Genomic DNA, 20,000 nt, shown 5'->3' on the forward strand with positions numbered 1-20,000 from the left:
ACAGAAAAGCAACAATTTATTATAACCAGAAATAGTACATAAATCATCTTCAACATCTTTTCAAGTTTTAGAAATTACATAATATTTTAAAAAATAAAATAGCAGAAAATGGTAAAATTAAGTTATAATTGTTGTTTATTATGTAATGAAAAGTCAAGCAAAATGACACCTTTTACTGTTTATTATGAAAATCCAACCTATAAGTAAACATCAATGTTCATTTGCAGTATCTATTGAAAATGTCTGAGAAGTCCAGGTAGCAAAATGTGACACAATAAAAATGTTAGTAAAACGTTGCCACTACTTTGTTATGAAAGATAATGTTATTTACTTAGTCACAATATGTTAAATGACATTGTTCTATACACATGATAATACTATGCACATCAGATTTTTTGATTTAAAAACTGCCCACTGCTTCTGCTATTTGTTTAACCTCTCTTTACTCTACGTCACTTTTTACTGGCATGATATCCAGTTAGTAGGACCTCACTAACCCATGCATAGGGTAGGTGTGCCAGGCAGTGTTCCCAAACATTTGGCTCCGTTTATACTTCTTTCAAAGGGTTGTGCCAGTAATACAACGTAAATGATGACAAAATGAAAGTGCAGAGTTCTCATATTTGACTGGCATTTACTGCATTGTTCAATTGCAAAATCATGAAAGGTTACAATGCATTTTGGGGGGGTATATTATTTCATAATAAAGGCTGGTTAAGCACAGATGTGCATTTGCATTGACTACACTACCATAATAACTGCTCTGAAACTGAAAGAGAGAGCTCAGGCACTCATTGATTTTAGAAATATTAATTAGGCTATGGCAGAATTTGTCAGGGTGGATTTGTTAGGGTTTTGTAGTATTGCTTGAGACAGTGTAACTGCTTATTCTGTTGGAGACACAGAATCCAATACATCTAGATAGATAGATAGAGATAGATAGATAGATATATCTACATTGCATCAGCTAAGCCATGTGCCTCTTAACAGTATTATCGAATACAGGTAGTCCCCAGGTTACGGACATCCAACCTTTTTACTTACTTAACGGGGCCGTGACTTGCAATGCATGCACCACAGTAACTACTGCTCTGTCATCTTCGGCCTGGGGACACTGCAAGCGGTGGCTGGATGGAGGCTGGAGGGGGGTGATTTTGCTGCATGCGCAGTGTAGTGTCCCTCGGGCGGCTCCCAGCAGCAAGCGCTGACCCGTGGTCCATAGTCACAGCTATCGCCCATGTGCAGGACGGAGGCTTGATGGGGCAGTTCGCTGCCCGGCCACTATGCTGCCGCAGCTACTACACCTGACTGGACGCAGGCTGGATGGAGAGGAGAGGAGAGGAGAGGGGTGGGGTGGGGGGAGAGGAGTTTCACTAACCGCCAACTACACATGACTGCCCCGTTGGTTCTCAGTGGTCGGCTGGTAATGCTGCAAGCAGTGACCTGGTTGTGGGTGAACGGAGGCCATTGAGGGTGAATGGGGCAGCGGGGGGTAGCATTGTAGAGCGCCTCAGTTGGCTGTCTGTTGAATGGGAGCGGTGGTGGGCGATTCACTATCCGCCTTTGGATGCACCGTGTTTATTCTCGGTGGGCGGATGCTGCAGGCAGCATACTGTAGTGGAGGTGACTGTGTGGTCGGCGAATCGTGAACCCTCGCTGCCCCAATTCATTCTCAATAGCAAGCCTGCTTGTATTGTACTGTTACGCACATAGCAGGAAGCTGTCTCTTGTCAGTTCATCAGACATGTTGACGACAGGTGCCTTCCTGCTGTGATAGTGTGTACAGTGCTGTGCAGAAGAGCTCATCTTAACCTTTTGTCTTTACCCTTCAACAATGTCTCTGAAACACAAATCTCATGCAAGTGCTGGTGATACAGTAAAGAAGAGAAAAACCATCACCATGGAAAATAAAGCAGAAATAATAAAAAGGTCAGAGAGAGGTGAAACTATCATTCATCTGCAGATCACTTGGTTGCAGTCGGTCAACAATAGCATTTACTAAAATAATGTACCTGTTCTGACTTACATACAAACTCAACTTAAGTACAAACCTACAGTCCCTATCTTGTACGTAACCCGGGCACTGACTGTACAATATTTTGTATTTTGTTATTGGCAATAATATATCATAAAATATAAATTAAATGACCTAACCATCATAAAAGAGATAGGACCATTTCTAGCAGTATTGGGGTGGTTGTTAAATGAGAATCACTAATTCGCTTGGAATAATTATAGATATTTTACTATTGATTTTCCTTCTCTTTACACTTTAACGTAATGGCCGTCAAAGTTTTTTGTTGAAGAGCTAGTGTGGTTGCCTGTTTATATTACAGTATGATTGAATGAGTCACTCTAACTATAAAAAATAAATGTTACCAATGAACCGCTTTGGGCAGATGTCTCTGACAAATTCCCACTTGTACTTTTATGAACATATGAATATGCACATTAAGTAAAAAAATTAATGCTCACCGTGACTGCTGTTAGAACAGCCACAACAACACTGGTATCTGAGTCTTACAGGAAACAGGGGCCACTTTCCAGAAGACATCTACTAGGATGGTAGACACACTAACCACCTGAAGAAATGCATAAGCAAATCAACTAATCATATTATGAGAACACATTCCAAGGAAAAAGAAGCAGATCACAAGACACCTAAGAAAATTGGGTAACCCAAGTTCATTATGACACCTGTGTTGTTTCTACTAGAGGAGGAAAACTGGCAAACTCCAGCGAATCATGAAAAGGGCAAATGTACAATCTATACTAATAAAAGGCAAAGCCCTCACTCACTCACTCACTCACTAATTCTCCAACTTCCCGTGTAGGTAGAAGGCTGAAATTTGGCAGGCTCATTCCTTACAGCTTACTTACAAAAGTTGGGCAGGTTTCATTTCGAAATTCAACGCTTAATGGTCATAACTGGAAGGTATTTTTCTCCATTAACTGTAATGGAGTTGAGCTGGAATGACGGGGGCGGAGATTTGTGTGACATCATCACGCCTCCCACGTAATCACGTGAACTGACTGTCAACGCAGTACGTAGAAAACCAGGAAGACCTCCAAAAAGCGCTTAAGAAAACATGCATTTTATAATTGAGAAGGCAGCGAAACAATAAGAAGTGAGCGAGTGACATATACTACCATATTCATGAGTGCTGCCAGCTCGGAAAGAAAGCAAGGTGTAAACATAAACTTTAAATTAAGTTCATAGACAGGCTACCGCTGGCGTTTCAAATGCCCACAGGTAATGCGGGATACAAGTTTAATGAGAGGACGCAGGATATAAACGAGAGTTTTGATTACTTTGTAACTAAGTTAAAATTGTAGGTGAAGGTGTGCTTATGCAAATTCCGAGAGACTGTGTTTGTGGGGATTGACAGTTAAGGCGGGTGGGGAGTCACGTCATCATCTCCCTCCCACCTCATTTTGCTCTGAGCTGAGCTCACAGCTAACGCTGTCTTCCAAGCAACTTCACAGACTGCCACCAAATACTCACAGAAAAATCCACAAGTTAATACACACGCTGTCTCTAGAGTTTCTCCACACTGAATCCTCCAGGCACTACTTACAAAAGGTCACATTGACAATCGTTTACGCTATTTTTAAAATCTTTCCTTTCTTAGCACAAGCACAGCTGAGAAGCTTCGATGCATGTGCTCCATAACACGTTAAAAAATAATGCATTTAATCACACTTTGCATTACAAGCAAAGGGGAGCTTTTGTCAATGCATGATTTCCTGGTACACCCTGATTACATTGATCAGCGCTTCCCGATTCATTTTACCCTTGCACCACCTTAGTTTGAGAAGAAGTCTGAAAAAATATGAGGTTAACACAGAAAACAGATCACCAATTCAAGCTTTATGAATAATCGATTCGCCATCAATAATTGTTTTGGTAAAGCCATCCTCCTTCCATTTTATAATTTTTCTGCCACTAGCCATGATTAAATGAACGGTAAAAAGTAAGAGCAAAGCGAGGTGACTTATTTAGGCAGGCATACATATGACAGCAACACTCATGACAATGTCAATCATGTTACGTTATTATTAAAATGTTTCCTTTTCTTTTTCATTACTTCTTTAACACACTACTTCTCGCTGCGTAGGGTATTTTGCTATATATATAATATATGAATGACCTCCAAAGAGCGCTGAGACTTTTGATATCATGAACGTGTCTGCAAAAACTGTGGTCTCCTGCCCAGCAAAAGTTGAGCAGCCAGCGCGCGTGCATAGCTGTGCCGGCCTTTGAGACGCTGACTGCGCTTCTGCCTTAAGTCAAAGTGAGCACTTTTAATTTTTTTCATCCTCCCCCTGCGCTATAGCCCAGACAAGTGCAAACACGGACCCCTTTCTACACCACGGAAAATAATATTAAGGCGATTCACACTTTCTTTTGCGATATAATATTATGAGGTCATCACCTCGGATTATGAAGACACACACACACACACGAGTGGAGGACTGACAGTGCCATCACAGCTGATTAATGGCAGGGACGTCTCACCAGTCTACACAAGACCCACCGCGACTGTCCCCAAAAGGCGCATCATAACGCCAGCAACACATCTCTATACTATATAAAAGAAAAGGCAACTTTCCTTTCTTTACACCTTTTTTCCTTTTATCCAAAACCAAAGCCTTTCTCTTAACACTGCAGAGGACACAAAACTAATTTTCTTTAAATGCCGGTAAGGCACATTACCAGAGGCACAAATTTGAACGCTCACATAGAAAATGTAATTTCAATGTACCTGTACTTTTAAAACGTTAATGTTTTACTGTTTAATAACTTATAGACTATAATTTATTATTTTTCCCTTGCACTCAGTGACCAAACCTATACACACACATATAGACACATACAAACATAAACACAAGTATATATATATATATATATATATATATATATATATATATATATATATAGATAGATAGATAGATATGAGAACAACACTCATATCAATGACAAAACAATTACATTAACAACCATGTTACGTTATTTTTAAAATTTTTCCTTTTCTTTTTCGTTCCTTCTTTAACACACTACTTCTCCGCTGCGAAGCGCGGGTATTCTGCTAGTACAGTATAAATAAAAAAAAAAATTTTTCACAAAAATGCTCTGTTGATCACAAAGGCTAAGCCAATCCAGAGGTAAACAAGTCCCCATAAACAAATCCAAAGAATGGACAAAAAAATAAAGAAAAAAAGTCACAAATCCAGGATAATCACAAAAAGCACAATAAATCCCTATAACTCACCAAAACCACCAAGCATATTCAATGAACCAAAGTGGATTTTCCTTGTCCATTATTGGGCTGTAGGCAGTACCTTGATGTTGATGTACAGGTCCCCACCACTTGTGGAACTACCCACAAAATATAAGGGTCATGACAGACCAAGTATTGATACACATAAGTTAAATAATAAACAAAACTTACAATAAACATAATAATGAAAAACATTAAAACACAAGTAAAATGGACAAAAAGAACATAAAAAGGAAAATGAACACATCCTCTGTAAAATATAACATACTCTTTAAACAGTTTAACTTTCACCAACTGTTCAAATGAACATCTGATGACCGGAATTAGCTGGTAATAAAGTACACCCCCAAAACTTGTGGGGGTTAAGTTCATAGAGCAACCATGAATTGTGAAAAACCACAGATTTTGCATGGGGTTAAAAAAAATGTCACTTTTCATAGTTTAAACCGAAAATATGCCCCCAAAACACTTTAATTTCAAACTCAGCTTAATGCATTACCTAAAAATAAAGAATGTAAAGGTGAACCTATATACTGTATTGCTATGTCTCCCGCAGTGCTAGAATATAAAAAAACGATGTTACCGCTATACGAGTATGTACTGTAATTCATGCAAGTGTGTTTTCATTGCCAGGAGCCTTAGACGGTGCAACTCGTTTCGGCGGCATCTTGGGGCTTTCATCCTTAAGCTGCCACATACTTGGGGGTCAATGCATCCCTGGACGACAAATACTTTTTTTGCTGCAATTTAACACTAGAATTACCAGAGCCTACGAAAAAACTTGTAGATCTAGCCCACCTTAAATTTGTCCAAAACCTCTCCGTCAGCGTCCTGTCTCCTGTAAATGTGCCGATAAAGATAAGCAGTAAGCAGCCTGGTATCCCATCCCCCACCGCCGCAGAACGTGCACAATGTTCTCCCAGCTTATGCCTTGATTGACTATCTGGGAGTGACTTGGAGGAGTATTAGAGTGGAAATAACAGATTGTTAATTTGGAACACATGCATTTTATGTGTGTTCCATTTCTAAAATAATCTGTGTAAACACATTGTTAAAACAGAAACTTTTTCCATATTTTAGTAGTAAATGACAAAATTTTGGCAAAAACTATATAATGTGTGAAGCCTGAAGTCCAAAGATCAAATAAACACTTTCACAAAAGGTTCTAGGATGATACAACAGCTTCTGTGGCGTAGCGGTAAGATTTGCTGGCTTGTAATCAAGAGTCCTCGGTTCGATCCCAAGTGCCACCAATATTTGTCGTTTTCAGTAGTGAGCTGCTCTTATTATTAATATTATACAGTACACACATACCAGTACATTTAGTTTGCGTCTGTAACAGATGCTATACGTTTATAGGACTTGTAAAAGTTTGGTTTTTTTCACTTTTATTTTCTCAGTCACAATCATGATACATACTACCGCCCTCCCCACCCAGGGATATGACGCTGTTTGTTTTTATTTGAAACTGGGAGTAACTATACATGTGAGTGGTGTTTTGAGGCAATGGAACTGGACATTCTCTGATCTGGAGGGATAAAAGATGACACAAAAAACACTGGTGAATCTGCCTTCTTCGTATCTCACCATCACTTGATTTTTTTTTTTTTTATTCATTTATATTGAGTGTTCCTGCTCACACTGAATTAGTATGCACCTTATGGTCCATGATGTCCAAAAAAAAAAAAAAAAAAAAAAGACATAGGTACATATGATATTTGGAATTATTCATTTTATGACCTGTATAGCCCATTTCAGAAAACATTGTGGCACAGGTACAACATTATTCATATTATTCTTATTCATTTGCATAACATCTTGTGCTTGTAATTGGTGACTGAGTGTTTCGCATGTTTTTTTCTTTTTCCCCCCAATTTTGCCAGTGTCCACAACCCCCAACAGGAGCAGAGAATGTCTGAGGGAGGAGAGAGAGAGAGAAACAAAGCAATCACCCAAAAAGGACAGGTACTGTTCATGCTTTTAAGTAAGCGTAGCATCGCGTGAGAAGCCACAAGTAAGCCCAGCAAGTAAGGGAGCAATGTGAAGATAATCTATCAGCGTTTTTTAAGTGGGGATTTATGAGGAGCGTCTGTGTCTTCTAGGGGTGCGTTCAGCCCCCTGGATCACAAGGGGCCGCCACTAAGATTCACACCGTCGAGAAGATGGTGATTTATTTATTTTTATAATGGAGATTCCAAGGACACACCCGGCCTTGACCCAACCTGTACACACTCGCAACAGAGTGACAAAAACAAAGCAAACCAGTAATCAGACAGCAAATAAAGAATGCAAATAAAACGATAGATAGATAGACAGATAGATAGTGTCACACACGTGCAACTAGGAACGAGCTGAAGGGACCAAGTGAAGGTAAATACCCGACAGGCCAGGGGGTGGCGGGGTGCTCTAAACCTTTGCCTGTTATTTCTGCAGATCAAATACGGGAAAACCTACCTGGCCTGACGTCACTTCCTGTCCCGGCACCTAGATGGACGTCACCTCCTGTCCCGGCACCTAGACGGACGTCACCTCCTGTCCCGGCACCCAGACGGACGTCACTTCCGAGTTACAAGACATAAAAGCCTCCATCGTGGCTAAACTCAAACTGTTCAATGTGGAACTGGAATAAGCAACATCGTTGTACTCAAGATAATCCTTTGCAGCTAGGAACAATATACGGGTGGCTGCCCCAAACCTTTTGAAAGTGTTGAGACTCGTTCTTTTACAATAGATAGATAGATATTTCATTAATCTCAAGGGGAAATTCACATACTCCAGCAGCAGCATACTGATAAACAACAATATTAAATTAAACAGTGATAGAAAGCAGGTATAACAGACAATAACTTTGTATAATGTTAACACCCCCGGGTGGAACTGAAGAGTCGCATAGTGTGGAGGAGGAATGATCTCCTCAGTCTTTCAGTGGAGCAGGACAGTGACAGCAGTCTGTTGCTGAAGCTGCTCTTCTGTCTGGAGATGATACTGTTTAGTGGATGCAGTGGACTCTCCATGATTGACAGGAGCCTGCTCAGCACCTGTCGCTCTGCCACAGATGTCAAACTGTCCAGCTCCATGCCTACAATAGAGCCTGCCTTCCTCACCAGTTTGTCCAGGCTTGAAGCATCCCTCTTCTTTATGCTGCCTCCCCAGCACACCACCACGTAGAAGAGGGCACTCGCCACAACCGTCTGATAGAACATCTGCAGCTTCTTATTGCATATGTTGAAAGATGCCAGCCTTCTATGGAAGTATAGTCGGCTCTGTCCTCTCTTGCACAGAGCATCAGTATTGGCACTCCAATTCAATTTATCATCCAGCTGCACTCCCAGGTATTTATACGTCTGCACCCTCTGCAGACAGTCACCTGATGATCACGGGGTCCATGAGGGGCCTGGTCCTCCTAAAATCCACCACCAACTCCTTGGTTTTGCTGGTGTTCAGTTGTAGGTGGTTTGAGTCGCACAATTTAACTAAGTCCTTGATTAGGTTCCTATACTCCTCCTCCTGCCCAGTCCTGATGCAGCCCACGACAGCAGTGTCGTCAGTGAACTTTTGCACATGGCAGGACTCCGAGTAATATTGGAAGTGAGATGTATATAGGCTGAACAGAAACGGAGAAAGTACAGTCCCTGGCGGCGCTCCTGTGTTGCTGACCACAATGTCAGACCTGCAGTTCCCGAGATGCACTTACTGAGGTCTGTCTGTAAAATAGTCCACGATCCACGCCACCAGGTATGAATCTACTCCCATCTCTGTCAGCTTGTCCCTAAGGAGCAGAGGTTGGAAGGTGTTGAAGGCGCTAAAGAAGTCCAGAAACATAATGCTTACAGCACCACTGCCTCTGTCCAAGTGGGAGAGGGATCGGTATAGCATATAGATGATGGCATCCTCCATCCCACCACCGCTGTTCCCCTTACGGTGATTACACATTAAATACAACAAAGCACAAACAAAACACACACAGTTAATCATGAAAAATGAAAAACGACAACGCATGAAATGTAATGATGAAAATAGATAGTCCGCACATTGAATGGGAATGTACAGATAGTCCTACCGGTAGTTTCTGAAATGGTGAAGACGAGTGGACGAGTTCAGGAGTGCTCCTTTCTTTGCAGGATCACCATGAATCCACTTACAGTTCTCATGTACACAGGCAGACAATCCAGACACACAAAACGATCCAGGACAAAATGAATAAGTACAGGTAACCCAACAGAAGGCAGATAGACAGGAACTTGAAATACAAACTACAAAAACTTTTTTTTTGCTTTTGTTCACTGGCCCCCTTTTCAAAAGCCGTGCTGACATCCTTTGACCTCAACAGCACCAGCACCCTCAGCAGAAGACCAATCAGAGCCACTACAGGGACTGCTGGGAGTTGCAGTTTCAAATTCTATTGGTGACCTTCACCATCCCAAGTCGCGGTTTTCTCTACAGTTGCTTCCTGTTCTCCTCTACAGTACAGTATTGTCACGATATTTGTGGTTTCCGCTAAAAATTATTAGTTAGGTTCTAAGGAAAAATCTGCAAATGACTGAGGCCGCAAACTCTGAACCGTGACTTTGCGGGAGTCTACTGTATACCTTTATTTTTTCTTCTTTAAGCATTAGCTTAAGCTTTAAGGTTTGGGTTAGCAAAAGACGAAAAATAATGTAATTTTCAGAGATATACAAAAAGGCACTTTTCACAGTACAAGTAATGGATTAACAATATACAGTACAGCTTTTCTGTAGCAATGGAAATTAATTAGGCCTTGAAAGCTGATGCAATTAATTCAAACTGGTGTCCCAACTTTTACCGATTACTGACAAAACTCTCTATCTGCATTAAAGCAGTGTTGGAACAAACTGTGTTTATACATCCTTTGAAGCAGTATTTAGACAAAATTGGGCTGTCTATTGCTATGATAATGGTGAGAAAGGCGGCAATTAACAAAGGAAGACAAACAGACCATTAAAACACTTAAAAGTGCAGGTTTTAGTAACAGCATTTTCCCACACCATCAAGAGGGACTTGGAAACTGGATGAAAAACTGACAGAAACAGGATTGGCAATCCCACAGCCATTACCGAATCAGAGAGTTATCAGCTTGCATGAGAGGCACCTTACAAGACAACAGCTTCAAGAACATCTTAACAGCTGTGCACTATCCATTTCTCCAATTACTTATTTTTTCTATGCTTTAATTACAGAATACATTAGATGAACATATACAGGCTTGGTATGCAACAGAAGTAAAATCCTGCAGTTCCTCTTTATATTCCTTGCTTTGCGCCCCAATAAATGCAAATTAATCGCCAATATACTAATAACCCAATTGTGCTTCACTCACTCAGAATAAGGAACCAGTGTAGGAAGCATTTTAAGATAGAGAATCTTTTGTCGGTGGCACATCTACACGAGAACCACCTTTTTCAACCCTCGCAAACATATTCAGTTTTTAATGTCTGGAAAACATTTGGGATTAAATCACTTAGAGATCTTACATAGGATTGGTCTCGTCCGATGCGAGAGATGGACGTCTGAAGTGGAGCTCCGCTAGCAGTGGTGCTATTTTTCATATTATTTGCTTATTATTCTGAGATATCCTGTATTTATTCAACCCGAGAGGGACTGCTACAGTATATGTAAACACATATAAACATGGCCAACAAGAAGGGGGGTCCGAAGACTAAAGCTACATCCAAGCTGCGATCAGCAAGCCCTAGTTCGAGATACGGCCTCTCAGAGACAGACCTGGATCAGATGGGCGAAAGTACAGACTCCTCGGGACCACGGTCCGCTACATCGTTGCTGGCTGAGAGCGAAAAGGGGAGCGAAGGTGCGATCGTGAGTGCAGATGTGGATAGCTCGCCGATTGGAGAGATTACCTGAAACTGGAAAAGGCCGGGAGGTCCAGCGGCTTCAGCTACGCAATTACGTGGGACTGGAGCAGCGGGGACACCGGCTTCAGCAGAGTCTGCTGCTTCATCTACGGCACAAGAAGGCACATTTGAGTTATCTGAACTGAAAGTGTTGCTCGCTGAGCTCACGCAAGATATAAAGAAAAGCGAGAAGGCTAATGAGAAAGCAACGGCAAAGGCACTTGAGAGACTGAAACAGGAATTAAAACAGGAAATCCAACAGGCAAATGAATGGCTGCGACAGGAATTCCAACAGGCAAATGAAAGGCTGCGTCAAGAGGTACAACTTGAACTTCGACAGGTGCTGGGTAAAATTGAAGAGCGCATTCAGAAAAACTCAGTTAAACTGAGCACGCTTGCTGATCAATTGGAGCATCTTAGTGAGACATTCACGAATCGGATCGAAATGGCGAACATCTAGCTGCCTGTGCCGAGGAAAGAGCAGTAAATGTCAGTTCGGAATGTAAAAAACTCGGAGAAAAACTTGGAGACAGACTGGCTGCTTTAGAAGATGGGAGTAGAAGGTATAATGTCAGAATTGAAGGCCTGCGGAGAATCGAGAAAGTTCAAACCCTGTGAAATTCGCAGCTGAACTTTTTCTAAAATAATCGGGCGACTTTAAAGCAGAATCTGAGATAGCAGCGCTTACAGCGTCGCGGATCAAACACCGTCAGACCCCGACCAAGATCTTTTATAGTTCGTTTTGAACGATTATCATTTAAGTTAGAGGTGATGGCACTCCTCAGAAAAAGGAAGATATTATATATGAAAATAACCACATTCGTCTTCCCTGACTTCTCTCCAGCAACAGCTATAAAACGCGCCTTCTATAATATTAAACAGCTGCTACGGCAAGCCAATGTCAAATACAGCCTCCTGTATCCGCAAAACTGAAAGTGGAATGGCAGGGTCATTTCTATGTTTTCGCTAGCAAGGAAGAAGCAGAAAATGAATTAAGAAAGCTGATCCCGGACTATTCTGATACATAATTGTGAGTCATGGCGTAAATGATAAAGCTAGGATTAATAATCTACTGTCTGATCTATTTGTTTTAAAATACGGGTTTTTATCAGCATATATTCTCATATTCTTATATTATTATTACTTACTTATTACTTATACTAGGGCTATGTTTATGTTTTATTGTGCTTAATTATTTTTCCTCTCTTTTTTTCTTTTCTAATTATTTCATGTGTACCCTAAATGAGACTGTTCAATATCATACCCTTGGTTTACTGTTATTGCTATTACTGCATTAAGACTTGTTATGCTTATTTTGGACACATCTTTAACACCATCACCTGGGTTTATTATCTGGGGTATCATCTTAATGCACTAAAATTGCTGAAGATTATATTATATATTATGTAAGACTATATTGGTATATCTCTATCTTTTAACCTTAAAGCGCCACTGCATGGGGGCTTGATGTGCTTTGGACGTGCTCTGTCTCTGGGTATGTCAGAGGACTGGGACTGCATGAAGTGGGTTTTAGCCTCACCTGGGGAGGCAAAAAGGGAGGGTGGGGGTTAAGGGGAAGAGAAAGAGAGCAGGCTTGATCTATATCTAATCTATCATCTCAATCTTTATAATTATAACTATCAACGTAATAATAAGCTGCATGGCAACAACTCTTGGGGAATAGGAAATTAAGACCTAAACTATTTCACTTCCAGTTAAGACTATAATATGACACCAAAAACTCAGAATCAGTGTCTCCATGATGGGACAGTTAACTTCGTAAGCTGGAATGTTAAAGGCCTGAATCACGAATTAAAGAGAAAGAAAGTACTTTCTCACCTAACAGGTCTAAATGCTAAAATAGTATTTTTACAGGAAACCCACTTACTAAGTAAGGATCAGTTCCGGCTGCAAAAGACTGGACTGGCCAAATGTTCCATTCTAGTTTTACAAAGAAAACTAGAGGGTGGGAATTCTCATACATAGAACAGTACCATTTGTAGCATCAGATGTAGTATTGGATCCTGAAGGGAGATATGTGATGGTCATGGGAGACTTATCTAACTGTAAAATGATTTTGATAAATGTTTATGCACCTAATGTTGATGATAAGGAATTTATACAAAATTTATTTGCATCCATTCCCAATCTGAACACTCATAAACTTATAATGGCTGGGGACTTTAATTGTGTTCTAAATCCACTTTTAGATAAGACTTCCTCCACAGGGGAACGCAACTAACACCGCAAAGATAATTACAAAGTTTATAACTGATCACAACTTATCAGATCCCTGGAGGTTTTTAAACCCAAATTCAAGAACATATTCTTTCTACTCACCAGTACATCATTGCTACTCAAGGATTGATTACTTCTTTATAGATAATAACTTCTTGCCTAAGATTAAATCTTGTAAATACGATGCTATTGTTATTTCAGACCATGCTCCGATGATCTTGGAGCTGAAATTACTAAGCCCCATACACTCACCCGCAGATGGCGTCTCAATCCGCTTCTATTAGCTGACGAGAATTGTACTGAATTTATATCCAAACAAATTGAATTCTTTCTAGAGACAAATACATCCCCTGAGATCTCTGCAGGAATACTCTGGGAAACTCTTAAGGCCTTCTTAAGAGGACAGATTATCTCATATCTTTCCCACAGAAATAAATCCGAGCGAAGAAAGTAGCAGAGATAAAAAGAAATTACTAAAATAGATGAAGAACATGCCAGACTACCAAGCGAGACTCTACATAAGAGGAGGCAGGCTCTACATTCAGAATTAAACCTCTTGACAACTAAAGAAACCGAACAACTAATTTACAAATCCAGACATCATTATTATGAACATGGAGAAAAGCTAATAAGCTTTTAGCAACAAATTCACAAGCAAGATATGCAACGCAATCTCGGTAATTACTAACACGAACGGAGATAAAATCATCGAACACAAAAATATAATGTACACTTTTAGAGACTACTATAAATCCCTATATACTACTGAGTTTAAAGAAGACAATATACAATCTAATGCATTTCTGGATAAATTACAGATACCACAAATTGACGCTATTAGTGTGGAGGAACTCGATAAACCTCTGTCATTATCAGAATTACTGGATGCTATAAAGTCACTCCAAGGTGGAAAAGCAGCAGGCCCTGATGGCTACCCTGCAGAGTTTTACAAGAAATTCTCCGCTCAGCTAGCTCCCTCCTATTAGCAACATTTACAGAAGCCAGAGATAACCAATCTCTTCCACAAACCTTTCGCCAAGCACTAATCACTGTCTTTCCAAAACAAAATAAGGACTTATTACAATGTGCATCATACAGACCAATTTCACTTCTGAATAACGACGTTAAAATACTCTCTAAAATCATAGCTAGAAGGATGGAGAAAGTGCTCCCTCAGTAATATCACAAGACCAAACTGGATTTATTAGGGGCCGACACTTATCTTCAAATCTTCGACGCCTGTTTAATGTAATATACTCACCAACTAAATCAAACACCCCAGAAATATTATTATCATTGGATGCAGAAAAAGCATTCGACATGATTGAATGGAAATACCTTTTACTATTTTGGAAGTTTGGGTTTGGCCCAACATTTGTGCATGGATTAAATTACTGTATACTAACCCAGAAGCTTCAGTTTGCATCAATAACATTTGCTCAGACTACTTTAAACTAGAGCGTGGCACAAGACAAGGATGCCCTTTGTCACCACTGCTGTTTGCAATTGCCATTGAACCACTGGCAATACATTGTCGAAATACTGATCAGATAAAGGGGATTAGCAGAGAAGGACTGGAACAGAAAATCTCATTATATGCAGATGACATGGTACTGTATATATCGGACCCAGAAAATTCTGTGCCTGCAGTCTTAGCAGCACTCACAGAATTTCAAAAGCTCTCTGGTCTCAGAATTAATCTGAATAAAAGTGTACTCTTTCCGTGAATTCTCAAGCATATAATATTAGATTAGACACCCTTCCTTTTATCATTGCAGAACAGTTTAAATACCTCGGGGTAAACATCACAAGTAAACATAAAGCTCTTTATCAACAAAAGTTTATCGTCTGCATGGAAAAAATTAAACAAGACTTGCATAGATGGTCAACCCTTCATCTCACACTAGCTGGAAGAATTAACACTGTTAAGATGAATATTCTTCCTAAGCTCCTTTTTATTTCAAAACATACCAATATACATTAATAAATCGTTCTTTAAGCAATTAGATTCAACAATAACCTCATTTATTTGGAATTCTAAACATCCACGCATCAAAAGAGCGACCCTACAAAGACAAAAGGCAGAAGGGCATGGCTCTACCTAACTTCCAGTTTTATTACTGGGCAAATATACAGTCGATAAGAACCTGGACACAAATAGAAGAACATACACAGGCATGGACCGCAATAGAAGTAAAATCCTGCAGTACTTCTTTGTATTCCTTGCTTTGTGCTCCAATAAACACACGTTATCGGCAATACACTAATAACCCAATTGTGCTCCACTCACTTAGAATCTGGAACCAATGTAGAAAGCATTTTAAGACGGAGAAGCTTCTTTCTGTGGCACCCTGCAAAAGAACCACCTCTTTCAACCCTCACAAACATATGCAGTTTTAATATCTGGAAAAATTTGGAATTAACTTGCTTAGAGATCTTTATATAGACAACGTCTTTGCATCCTATGAACAATTACATTCCAAATTTAACATTCCAGCTACAAATTTCTTTCACTATCTTCAAATCAGGAACTTTGTTAAACAGAACCTTCCAGATTTTCCTCATCTTGCACCCTCATCCACGCTGGAAAAATTATTGCTCAATTTCAAGGAGTTAGACTCCATCTCTACAATATATAAAATCCTTTTACAATCCCTTCCTTTCAAAGATCCAAGAGGACACTGGGAAAATGACCTCTCAATTAATATATCAGAAAAGGAGTGGAAAGTAGCAATGCAGAGAATTCACTCAAGCTCCATATGCAAAGCATACAATTATACAACTCAAAATTATATATCGAGCACATCTGTCTCGACTAAAACTCTCAAAATGTTTCCAGGGCATGATCCAACCTGTGAACGCTGCAAATTAGCTCCAGCCTCACTAGGTCACATGTTCTGGGCCTGCTCCAAATTAACATTATTCTGGACAAAAATTTTTAATTACCTCTCAGACAGTCTTGGACTCACAATCCCTCCTAACCCATTAACAGCTGTGTTTGGGGTTCTTCCAGAGGGTCTTAAAGTGGAGAAAGACAAACAAATTGTGATTGCATTCACTACACTTTTGGCACGCAGACTTATTCTGATAAACTGGAAGAACCCAAACTCTCCTCTTTTAAGTCAGTGGGAAACTTATGTGTTATATTATTTAAAATTGGAAAAAATCAAATACTCAGTTAGAGGATCTGTGCAGACTTTTTTCAAAACATGGCAGGTTCTAATCAGTAATATTTTGAAATGATTTTATAAAGCACAGAGAATTTGTTGATTTAGGTATTTTTACAAGCCTTAAATTTTACACCGTTTGGCTTGCTCTCTCTCTCAAGGGTGGGGATCGATCTGTTCTTAGCATAATTCTTTTTTTTGTAAAAACGTGATTGCTATGTATTGATTGTAATAAAATTAATAAAAAAAAAAAAAAGAGATCTTACATAGACAAAGTCTTTGCATCCTACGAACAAATATACTCTAAATTTAACTTTCCAGCAACACATTTCTTTCACCATCTTCAAATTAGAAACTGTTAAACAGAACCTGCTCAATTTTCCTGACCTATCACCTCCCTCTATGCTGGAAAAAATATTGATCAGTTTCAAGGACTTAAACAGCATCTCTGCAATATATAAAACCATTTTACAAATATCCAAGAGGATAGGAAAAAGAATCTCTCACTCAAAATATCAGAAAAGGAATGGAAGGTATCAATGCAGAGAATTCACTCAAGCTTCATATGCGCAAAGCATACAATTATTCAACTCAAAATTATATAATCAAGCACATCAGTCTCGCTTAAAATTGTCTAAAATGTTTCCAAAGCAAGATCCAACCTGTGAACACTACAATCAAGTTCCAGCTTCACTGGGTCACATGTTTTGAGCCTGCACCAAATTAACATCATTCTGAATCAAACTTTTTAAATGCCTTTCAGACAGCCTTGGTGTCACAATCCCTCCTAACCCATTAACATCTGTATTTGGTGTACTTCCAGAAGGGTTTAAAGTGGAAAAGGACAAACAAATTGTGATTGCCTTTACTACACTATTGGCATGCAGACTTATCTTGCTTAGCTGGAAGAATCCTAACTCTCCCCTTTTAAGTCAGTGGGTAACTGATATTATATACTATTTGAAACTGGAAAAAATCAAATTCTCAGAGTATGTGTGCATAAATTTTTCAAAACCTGGCAGGATCTAATCAATAACATCTTTATATATAATTCACTAAGGCAAGACACCCATGGAAAGCACGGCGGAAGGGGCGTGGATTCACTAAGCCGGCGACAAGTAAGACACCTATGACGCACGCAGGAAGGAGCAACACTGGAGGTGAATCGCCATATGCAGCATGTAAAACGGTTTACGAGGGGTATCCCATGGGATCCTTAAAACAATCCTTTACAACTGAGGTTTAAACACAATGAAGTAAGCAGTCTTTAAAAACCGAGTTTCCGGTTACGATGCACAACCGCGTGCACCATAGCAAACTGTTTTACACGCTACATATAGCAATTCGCATTCGCGACAAACATGCCTCTTCTTAGATGCTCCTGCAGGAACACGGAAAGTCTATGCGAGTCACAGATGCATCTGGACTGTGCAAAGACGAGAACGACTCAAATGACATGTTGGAGGTGGGCACATGAGCGATGGCGGTCCGCCAGTTTTCAGTCACGGACGATTATGTGTTGGTTCGTTCCGTGCATTGTTACAATGTTGCTTTTCTTGCCAATTTATTACATTACCGATTTTTCAAATGTTAATTTTCTCCCTATGTTTAAAAATCATTAAAAAACTGGCCTGATTATGCGGTATATGGTACGCCGCGGGTTGGCTAGTTTTAGAATAATCTTTTAAAGCACTGAGGAAGCAGATTCTCTCCCTATTCCTTTTTCTTCTCCATTCATCTATATTCATTTACTAGCAGAATACCCGCGCTTCGCAGCGGAGAAGTAGTGTGTTAAAGAAAGTACGAAAAAGAAAAGGAAAAATTTTAAAAATAAAGTAACATGATTGTTAATGTAATTGTTTTGTCATTGATATGAATGTTGTTCTCAGATCTATCTCTATATACATATATATATATACATACATACATATATATATATACACATATATATATATACTAGCAAAATACCCGCGCTTCGCAGCGGAGAAGTAGTGTGTTAAAGAAGCAATGAAAAGAAAAGGAAACATTTTGAAAATAACGTAACATGATTGTCAATGTAATTGTTTTGTCACTGTTGTGAGTGATGAGTGTTGTTGTCATATATATATATATATATATATATATATATATATATATATATATTTACACACACACATAAACATATATATATACATATCTATACATATACACATATATACACACAAATACATATATATATATACATACATACACACACATATATAAACATATATATACATATACATACATATCTACATATATACACACACAGCTATTTCGTATCAGTGCAATACGCTGCTTGTTAAAACGGATAACTCCGCTCTTACGTTGCAAGTCTGCGTGGATATTATGAACTATCGTATTTGTTCAAGTTCTATTTAAATTTTAAATAGAAGGAATTTTTATTTAGTCGACAGAAATATCTTTGGTAGGAATGGTAAAACAGACAGGAATATTATTCCTGAATAAATCAACTCAAACCTTAAACAACTTATAATATTTTGCTCTCCATAAAAATATATCCTGTCTAAATTATACAAGTTAGAAATAAAGTAAACATTAAAAGAACAAACATTCAAATTTCTTTACTCTTATGTAATTTTATATGAAAAATAAACTTAGATTTTAAATATCCCAAAAGATTTTGCTCTCCATAAAAATATATCCTGTCAAAATTATACAAATTCAAATATGAACATGCTGCATAACAAAACCTGGAAATATAAATAAAATGTGTTCCTTTCAGCAATAACAAATCAAATCATTCAGTTGTCTTTGCTCATATGTCATTTTAGAGCTGGACGCCTGGCATCTTTTTTGGCCACAGGTTCGTTTCTGTTTGGTGTGAGGTTCTGTGTTGTGGAGATTCTCAGGATGGATTGCAGGTGCTCATCAGTGAGGCGACTCCTGTGTGCTGTTTTGTTAGTCTTTATCACTGAGAAGAGCTTCTCACACAGATATGTGCTACCAAACATGCACAAGGTTCGAGCCGCATGTAGACGGACTTTTTTTGTTCTTCAAAGTCACCAAAGCGCCGTGCAAACTCAGTGCGCTCAGTTTATCAGCAAAGTGCGTATTTGGGAACACCGTATTGACGACTTGGTTTAACATTACTTGGCAACAGGGAAAGTGGGGCAAGGTGCATTTGTGTCTCCCATAAAAGCAGCTTCACTTGAAATCACTTTGTGATTGTGCACGGGTAAAACGTCCGCTGAAGTGTCAGATTCTTATTTAATTATGCTGCTTTCTGTATCTTCTGCATTGCATTCAGGTTACCCTGATGTTTTGTCTCATAGTGCCGTCTTAGATTAAATTCTGTAATTACAGCCACATTAGCTCCACAAATGAGACACACGGGTTCAGTAAACATATACTCAGCCTCCCATCGCTTTTAAAGGCTCTATTTTCAGAATGAACTTTTCTCT

General features: G+C 39.2%; 1 protein-coding gene across 5 annotated transcripts in view; it reads right to left on the minus strand.

The window, feature by feature from the left end:
- cracr2b (calcium release activated channel regulator 2B) overlaps positions 1–20,000 on the minus strand; it is a 224,701-nt gene that overhangs the window by 143,858 nt on the left and 60,843 nt on the right. Inside the window, exon 1 of one of the 5 annotated variants that reach the window (XM_039763998.1) lies at positions 2,476–2,536. The exons of the other annotated variants lie outside the window; for them this stretch is intronic. The gene's annotated coding sequence lies outside the window, so the exon portion shown is untranslated. Of the gene's footprint in view, positions 1–2,475; positions 2,537–20,000 lie in introns of those variants that run through there. 5 annotated transcript variants of the gene reach the window in all.

This window comes from Polypterus senegalus, chromosome 1, assembly GCF_016835505.1.
Source record: "Polypterus senegalus isolate Bchr_013 chromosome 1, ASM1683550v1, whole genome shotgun sequence".
NCBI classification, from domain to species: Eukaryota; Metazoa; Chordata; class Cladistia; order Polypteriformes; family Polypteridae; genus Polypterus; species Polypterus senegalus.